Here is a 9,615-nt window from a genome sequence, read left to right as displayed (position 1 = left end):
AGAGGAGTGAGTTCACCTTGTCTTCGATAGCCTTGGCTCGGGCTCTTGTCATTTGTCCAAGTGGTGTCGTTGGAGGTGTAGGTGCGTCAGTGGGGATGATCGTGGCATGCTCCACATCACAAGTAGTTTCTGAACCTGGTATGATGTAATTTTCAGCAGCAAAAAAAGTAAGAACTTGGTGAAGCACTGGTTTAGGTCTTTTATTCAACAAAAAGTAAACTAAACTTGAAGTAAGCAGTACATAGATCATTTACTCTAGTTATAGGTTCTTAAACTTGGTGAAGCATTTGGTGAAGCACTGAAGATACCAAAAAAGAAAAATGACATGGTGTTACTTGAACTTAACTTCATAACTTTGTGTACTAGTTTCTGAACTACATCCGTCCATGACTTATACTATACAAGCATCTACCTCATGGATTATCACTTGTAAACCAAAAAAACAGAAGAATTAAATCTTCAAAAAAGGACAGTAATCTTCAATATGTGTCTCCCCCTTGCAGGCCCAAGCACCTCAAAGAGTTCCTATAGGAGCAGAAATTGTGCACATTTGCCGGTTTCAGCATTGAAGGTGACAAGCGGATGCTGAAGAAGTCTGGTTTGGAGATCAACCCCAAGAACTTCATCGATATTCAGTGCAAGTGGAGAGTTCCAACCACCAGAAAAGAGTACAACTCCTTGGCAGATGTTTCAGCCAGTGTCATCCACCCATTCTATAGAGGCATGAAGAAGAAGATCGACAAGGAGGAAGACCACAAACTGTGGGGGATCAGCCCGCTGCCAGACAAGCTCATCGAGTATGCAGGAGTAGAAGTGTATGCCACGTACAAGTCATGGAAGATAATTGACAACATCACAATAGGTTGGGATATTTCAAAAGAGCAGGAGGCTGGCCCATACTACCACTGCCACTTCGCGGGATGAAGAGACATGAAAGTCTGCCTTCATTTTGCTTGCGCTTGTGCTTGTCCTTTATCTTGTTGTTTCAAATTTGTAGTTTGCTTTTGTTAGGTTGAACCAGCTTCCTTATGTCATGTGTGTCAGGGTTTGAACAAGTTTGCTTATGTCTTTCAAGTACATCGTTTCCTTATGTCGTTCAACAAGTTTGCTAGCTTCCTATTTTGTTTATCCATCATTTCAAGTTGAAGTGGGTTGTGAATGAAACTTGACAGCTGCTATGCAGCACTACTCATGGAGCAACAAATCACACATGGATATTTTCACATAAACAGTGGCAGACTAAGGACAACAACAAATAGTAGCCTTGGACACTCAGTACAACTTAGTCATGTACGGTAGTACTATCGCACTAAAAATCAGTTTTTAGTTTCAGAAGAACACTCAAAAGACTAAGTTACAGCCGAGGTCAACATTCAGTACTAACATCGTCATCCTAATAGTAGTTAGAAAATTACTAAGTACTGCAACAGGGAAAGCAAAGAACCATCAGTACGGATTTCCTAGTCACTAGCATACTAGGATTAAAAAGTACTAGTACACTTGAACACATAGTACATCCATTCTACAAAAATAAAAAGGAACGGGAAGCTTCAGTTCGCATTCCCTGAAACAGTGACACACTAAGAATAACAGCAATAGTACAATTGAAATATCAGTACAACTTAGTCTATACGACAAGTATTATGATGATACCAAATATTGTCTTGAGAAGAACCGCCGCCTAGGAAAAAGAAGGCCAAAACTAAATCAAAAAGATATCAGTTCGACCAAGGAGAAAAATCACAAGAAAGACAACAAAAGCATCAGCCCACATTAACCAGTGAGGTACTAGTTTCAAACAACACAAAAAATAAAATGACCACAGTACTAGCACAATTGAAATCTCAGTACAACTTAGTTTATTTGGTAAGTGCTATGATGATACCAATTAATTCCTTGAGAAATAAGGCCAAGACTCAACCAAATAGATTACAGTTCAACCAGGGACAAACATTCACAAAAACAAACAACATAAGCATCACTCCACATTGACTAGTGACGTAATTATGAACTTAATAGGGCTACATGTTAAATGTAGCTAATTTAAACCAGTGCTTTAACTTTTACTATGAAGTTCAACGACTAAAGTTCAAGAAGTTCAAACAAAATTTTGGCTCTCAGTTTTGCTAAATTTCTTATACTTAAATAAAATCTGGCTAGAGATCATGTAGCAACTTCGTCGAAATAATTTCAATCCCAAAAAAAACTTTAGTTCTAATACATTATATGCCATCAGTTCTACATAACAAGGAAGCGTCACTCCACTCACGCTAGATCCACAAGTGCTATTGTGACACCATATTTTAAAAGCCTTACGCTGCATGAGATTACAAATTCAGTACTCACAGAACTATACCATAAGTACAAGAAAAGAGGGTACATAAACTATAAAGGTCCAATTTAGGTTGGGACAGATGAAAATACACAACTCGTAATGCACTTGAAAAAAGGTGTTTTCAATTCAACTAGTGTATAAGACTTCACTACAAAAAATAAAACTTAACCAAAATGAATTCCCGATGAAACATACACAAGTGAAACAGCTATTCAACCACACTATCATCATGGGAAAAAAGTTTGTTAAACATTGTGCCACACTTAAAAACATCACAAAATACACCAAACATTACATAGTAGTTGACAAGACATCCAAACACTACAAACAAAGCCTACAATGCTTTCAAGAGATATATCACACAAGTATCCCATTCACTATGCAAATGATGACCATTTTTTCTATGCACCAGGAGCCAAATCCTGAACCTCATTGGGAAGCTCCAGCACCATAACCTGATTATTCCGATTGAATACAACTGTATACAGATCTGAGCATTCCAATCAACAATACGAGGCTACAAAACAATAAAACAAATTATCAAAAATCATGACACATAAAAAGAAGAATAGACAATCAGCCAAACATAGAAAGTGAAAATCTCAACTAGAACCCATGTCATTATTCCGAATGTTCTCAATGATTTTTTCACCATCATAGGTTCCCGCATACTTCAGAGTATAATGGCCACATTCATTCGCCCGTTGAAGTGGAACCTTGAAAAAAGTTGGTTTCTTTGCCAAAACCTCCCATTTGGGCTGCTTGCTCACATTATACTGAGCATCACCATACACAACCTTCTTTACTTGGACCAATCTAGAGATCTGTAAAAAAAGAAAAGAAGCCGCACATTTTCAGGTCTCAGAAAAGCAGAAACATAGAGATGGAAAAATTAATCCAGTACAGATAATAAATGTCACTCACAATCTTCTCATAGTCTTTATGATAGGTGTTCTTTGAAGAACGATGGTTCTTCTTATAAGGTAAAGAGTCAAGGATGTCAACGCTACTTCGGTAACGACTCATGACATATAAGGAAAAGTGGATCACTTTCTTATCCTTTGATAAAACCATAGGTTTGAATAGAGGCATCATGATCTAAAAGAAATGACCAAACAAGAGATATTAAATATTCAAAATAAAAACCAGCATGACAGCAAACAAATAAAACCAAAAATCAGCTAGTAGATCTCACAAGGTCGGCACTGAGCAAGTCTTCCCCATCTTTAACATAGCTCTTGAAATCTCTCGCTGCACTCTCCACATTAAACTCTTTATCTTCATCGCCGTAAAACGTACAGTCAAGCACAACCTGCAAAAAGCTAAAAAGAAAAAACACAGGGAAAAGGATCAACAAGCAAAGTATTATGAAAACTCGTAAAACAATAGGCAGTCTTGTTTCACAGAAACAAACGATCTGATTGATTACCGTGATGAAATATGGACTCAGCAATATCCTTTTTCCAGGTGCAAAATCATCATTTCTCTCGGGATCTAGCTTCCAATCTTCAATGAGGAAGTCCATTACATCACCATCCATCATTTGCCCAAGTGCAAAAACTTCCTAGATGTGTTTCCCAGTGAAGGTAGTTACGCTATCATCGGGCTGAGACATCATTGAGAACGCAATCCTATAGCACACACACAAACAAAAGGCAGGGGAAGCAAGATAAGGCAATCATATCAGTTCAAGTTGTATAAAAAGGAGCAGTTCAGGTCATATTTATCTAGAGGTTAGAAACAACAGAAGAAAATAAGAGGAAACATAATGAGAGATACTCACTCGGCATACTTCTCACGTCCTTCATCACTAAGCAACCGATTATACAACTTGCGAGCCTTGTCCATATGAGGGAAATTATGAGGGTGAAGCTGCTGCATAGGGGAGCAAAACTTTATAGGAGCTCTGGACGCACGCTTCGTGCTTACAACATTGCTAGAATTCAAAGCAGGATCCTTCCTAGCAACACCAGCTCTACGGGCCACTATTGTAGCAAGGCGAGATACACCCTTGGCAGCAGCGCTCCTGGTGACTCTTCCCATGCCAGCAATCTTGTGAAACGCATCATCATCACTGTCTATCAATTCCACAATGGGATTCTTGGGTGTAGAGGGGCTCTCTGCACAAGCAGCCATAGAACCTTTCAGAGATCCCAACCGCCCCTTCATAACACCAGATCATGTCTTTTCGAGAGAACGCCCCTGGCTAAAAGCAATAGCTACACGCTCGAGCTCCGAGAACTGGCTGCCAAAGATCCTATAGTCATGCTCACCAAGATCCAGCCACTCACCTCCAAAATAAAAAAAAGAAGGAGCGCATCAAGGGTAAGTTCAAATACATAATTCATGACAGTACTAATCAGGAAGTACAAGCTCAAAAAATTACAAAAGGTCATGCATACGTACATGGTTCGATACCAAACAAACCCCGGAAGTCAACATCAAACATATCGCTAGTTGCGTAAGTATACAACAAAGTCTTTCTAATGTCAAGAATGCCTTCATGGCTGTAATCCAACATTTCAATCACACCATCCTCCCGGCAATGATAGGTCTTGCAGTTTGGTAGCATAAAGAAGCCACAATCATGGTTGTTAACAAAAGAAAAAACAAAAGGGTACATCACAAATTCGAAATACATGAACACAATCAAAAATTCCAAAATACAGGAAGACCATCCTCCAAGCAACAAAAACAACTAATAAAATCATTAAAATGGATACTCACGTGTTTTGCTGCTGCGGCACCCGCACAAACTCGCAAGAGAAACCATCAATATGCGCCGGCAAGAACGGTTTGGCCCTGTCTACGTTGGACCCCCTCCAAAGCTTCTTTATGTTATCTGTCATAGTCCTTAAGAATCTAACTGCATCACTCCAGGTTTCATCGCAGAGTGAATCAAGACACTAGAAATGACGGAACCTCAAATTCAGAACAATCAAGCACCAATTCCCAGATTGTTCACTAGGCTTCATGGCAACCGCAAATGATGGCGGATCAAAAGTAGGCAAAAGAAGCTGACAAAAAAATCGCAGAGGAAAAATGAATTTAACAAATCATACAGAAACAAAAAATTCATCCTCCAAACAATAAAATAAAAGAGGGAAATTGAAATTCAGAAGTATAAACAAATCAGATAATCATAAGTTATAATTGAGTAAGAAACCCACTACAAAAAAATGCTACTCAAGTTTATATCCACCACCCAAACTTGCAACAAACATATCAGTTCAATTTCCTTGCGACAATAAGTGCAGCATTAAAAAAAGAAGCACACATCATTCGTAAGTATAGGGGTAAAGAGCAGGCTACTCAAGTTCATTCCCACCTCCCCAACTTGCAAGAAAACATGACAGTTCTAGTTCATGAGTACAATAAGTTCAAGTTAACCTACTTGGTCAAAACCATCAGCCCCTGATCTCGTGAACCACTGTAGCACATTGGCATCAATATTTCCATCACGGATCTTGGTCTGTTGTACAAAAAGAACAACAACGGTTAGAAAATTCCCAAAATAACTTATCATCCTATGTAGAAAGCAAAATACTGACCGTCACCCAACTGGGAACTATCAACTTGTCAGTGTCTCGGTACTTCTAACGTAGAGAATATAAAACAACGTCAGCATTGTCTGAGTTGACCGTGCCAGTGGGGACAAACGCTTTAGCAACAGAACCAACACTGGCATCACATTTGCTATTTTGGAACATCGGCTTTTCGCTAGGAAAACACAAAACATGACATGGATTAAAAGTAGTGCAATAACAACAATAGTCATATGAGAGAAAGAAAAATATACAAAAATGATACAGGCAAAATCCCAAACTAACCGTTTCCCACGGTTTGTGCGCAACCTCGTAACAACGAAGAAGAAAAAATCAACCTTAGCAACATTAGCACCTTCTTCTTGCGAAAAAGGAAGAAAAAATAATAAGTTCAAGCACTACAAGTGAACATGTCCAAAATGCCATAAATGAGAAGTACGCCTCACTTAAAAGTCCTTACCTGCACTATCAACGTTTGACGACAGGAGTTTCTGTGATGACACCAATATGCCTACTGGTTCAGGGTTTGATGATGGAAGATTTTGTGAGGACAGCAATATGGCTGCGCTTTCAGGGTCTGAAGAAAGAAAATCCTGGGACGACAGGAGCGCCTCCTGCGTCAAGGGGCCAGAAGAAATCGACAGAAGTAAATCATCATCCTCAGATGGCACCTCCTCCACTCTAGAGGCATCTTGCAATGCATCACCGTAATCAAGCCTTCTAGAAGGGAAATTTTCCGGTGGCAAATCTTCACAATCAGAAAGATTTTCATTCTCAGCAATACCGACACCAGACGATTTGGCATCAAGTATGCTGGCAGCACCAACATCCTCATCAGCAACTTTTGTACCAACATCGCGCCCACTGCTCAATGTAACACCACAAGCAACATCTCCAACACTAACCGCAGCCTCATGCTCAACATCAGTAATAAGAAAAAAATAAAAATTCAGAAAAAGTGAATAATATGAGCAAAACTAACAATCAAAAAAGCTAGCAAGAGGTGCACAGGCTAACTGTTAAGGCTAAAAAGAAACAACAACGAAAACTTCATATAAAATTAATGCAAGCACAGAAAAACAAAACTTTAGCAGCATTCACATCAACATCATCGATCTTGCTGCTACTAACATTCAAAGGAACATCACCAATGGTCGAACAAGGCTCGTCGCCAACAACAGGGCCCTGTTTCATAGTAATGAAGCAAAAAAATGCTATTATTAGCAACAATAAACACAAGGAATTAAACTACACTAGCAAAAAGGTAGGTATGACCTACAAACTATTAATGGTGTGGGATAGAGAAATGAACATGTAAGGCACATTGGTGCGCATGAAAATTCAAGAATATATATATATAAACACAATAAAAAATAAAAATAACCTTGCACTTATCAGTAGATGGATCATTAACTCCACAGTCAACAGCGGCCTGAACATTATGACTGATCTCCTTCATGAAAGAAAAATTAATAAACAGATGAACATGAGAAAGTTCAAGTACAATACTGACTGCAGAACAACATAGTAAAAAATGCAAACATCAACGACTGACTCACATAAACAACAGGGGGCTCCAAGCCAACATCGTTCGTATGGTGGTCAGAAACATTAGCCTCAGTACCATCACCAGCCCTGCTGTTGGTGGCAGCAGCCTCATCCTGCTCAATCTGCCTGCTAACAACATTGGCACTTTCTTCATATGGCTTGTAGCGAGAGTCTTGCATAGTTTTGAAACGCTTAATGTTGTTCAACAGATGAACCGAGCTCTGAATTAGTTAAGCAGCACCATCATGCATATCACTAATTAAAATTCTCTCCAACTCAATATAGTCCGCTGCTTCCTCATCACTAAATTGATGACCTTTGGGAAGGATACCATTGATACAGCTCAAACGCTCAACTGTAGTTGGGATCTTTTGTAGCTCAGAACTCACATTACTAAAAATATGCTCAGCACACTCCAACACAGAAACAACTACATCAATACCAAAACCCTGCCTCTATAAAGTACTAGCCTTACGAGAGCCAGGGGGAACATAACCAGCACCCTCAACACCACGGCCATCTCTCAACTCATCGTGCAGAGATGAAATCTTGGGAACCTGAGACAACGGCATCTCCAGGACTGGCCGTTTATACACTTAGAAAAAGATAACTTCCTCTTGAGTTTTTCACTACAAACAAGGGGAAAAAGAGTTAATTAATCAATGCAACACACATGGAAAAATAAACATTATATTAACAGATTTAAATCAACAACACTAACGATCTTTCACTATCAGTGCCAATTCGTTAGTATTTACAAACAGGCCAGTTAAACAAGAGATCCATTTCAACCACACATGACACAACAATACTAAAAATCATACCTAAACCTCACAAAGCTTAATAAATGAAAAAATCTAAACAGGTAACTCTGCAATACACATGTTCACTCGAGTAAAAATAGCTCTACCTAAATAAAAAAAGGTCTGCAAGACACGACAGGAATAAAACTCACCAGAAGCTTCCCAAACACCCAAGTCTTTGGATCTGCGTTGCCTTTTATCAAATCTGCATCAGCCAGATCAGAAAGCTTGTCAGGATCCATCAAACATATGCGGGGGACTCGCATGTCAGGCTCCGGAGTCTTGCCACGGATAAGGCAGTCAAGGTACATTAGTACATGCTCTATAGCACAACCTGTGATTGCCTTCCCATGGGTAACACCATCTTGGTACCTGACAACAACCCTTCTAAGCTCATCAACCATCAGCTAGCAATAATCCATATTAGCCATGTCCTCAATGACGAGATCCTCAAACAGTGCTGCCTCTCTGGAAACACGCGGGGCGGCCCCAGGCAACACAACCTTCATAAACACAATAATGAAGAACACTTTGAGAGCAAGGTCATCTTTGCTGGGATCCTTGACAAGCACCTTGAGCCTATCCCCAAAATCCTTTGTCTTGATATCTTTGTTCCTGCTAATGTCAAGCTCCGATCTAAACTTCATCAGAGCGTTGTCATATCCGTCCTCTGACGGCCTTGGTGCAGAACGACCACCACGAGGGAACCCAAATAGTTGTTGTATACCACCGCTAGTGATGTGAAGCTTCTTGTTAGCCTCACCCATGTCAAGAGTCATCGTATCAGGATCTAGCTTCAGGTACAAAACTCCCATCAGAGGGCGGGAAATGTTAGACTTCACCTTGAAGATAGAACCAAAACCAGCTGCATGAACCCTAGCCACATGGCGACTCTCAAGTAATTTAGCACAAGCATCAATCTCTCTCAATGAACATGGCATAATTATGTTCAATCGTTGTAGGTCACCTTCATCCAAAGCAACTTTTCCAGCATTGCCTCTCACCGGCTTGACCAGACTCATAATGCTAACAGGTTGTAAATGAAAATAAAGAAGGCACAACTAAATTAAATGAATATAGAAAACAAAACAAACATATGAAGGCAATAAGAAAAAACAAAGATTGCACAAGTTCAACTCTTAAAACAACATCAGTACCACCCTCAATTGATGCAAACAATGACCAGCCCTCACCTGGCCAGCATACCAACCCAGACACATTTAAATCATTGCAAGTACAACTAGTAAGTCACATACAGTACAAACACGTACCACTTCATATTCATCTTCATAATCAACTTCGATATCATCTTCTTCCGATTCAGGATCTTCACCTTCGACACGAGCACGCTTCTTCACACCTTTGTTCACCTTCACATGAGAAA

The sequence above is a fragment of the Triticum urartu genome, chromosome 7, assembly GCF_003073215.2.
Source record: "Triticum urartu cultivar G1812 chromosome 7, Tu2.1, whole genome shotgun sequence".
In the NCBI taxonomy this organism is placed as follows: Eukaryota; Viridiplantae; Streptophyta; class Magnoliopsida; order Poales; family Poaceae; genus Triticum; species Triticum urartu.
Note: the sequence above shows the minus strand (reverse complement) of the source record.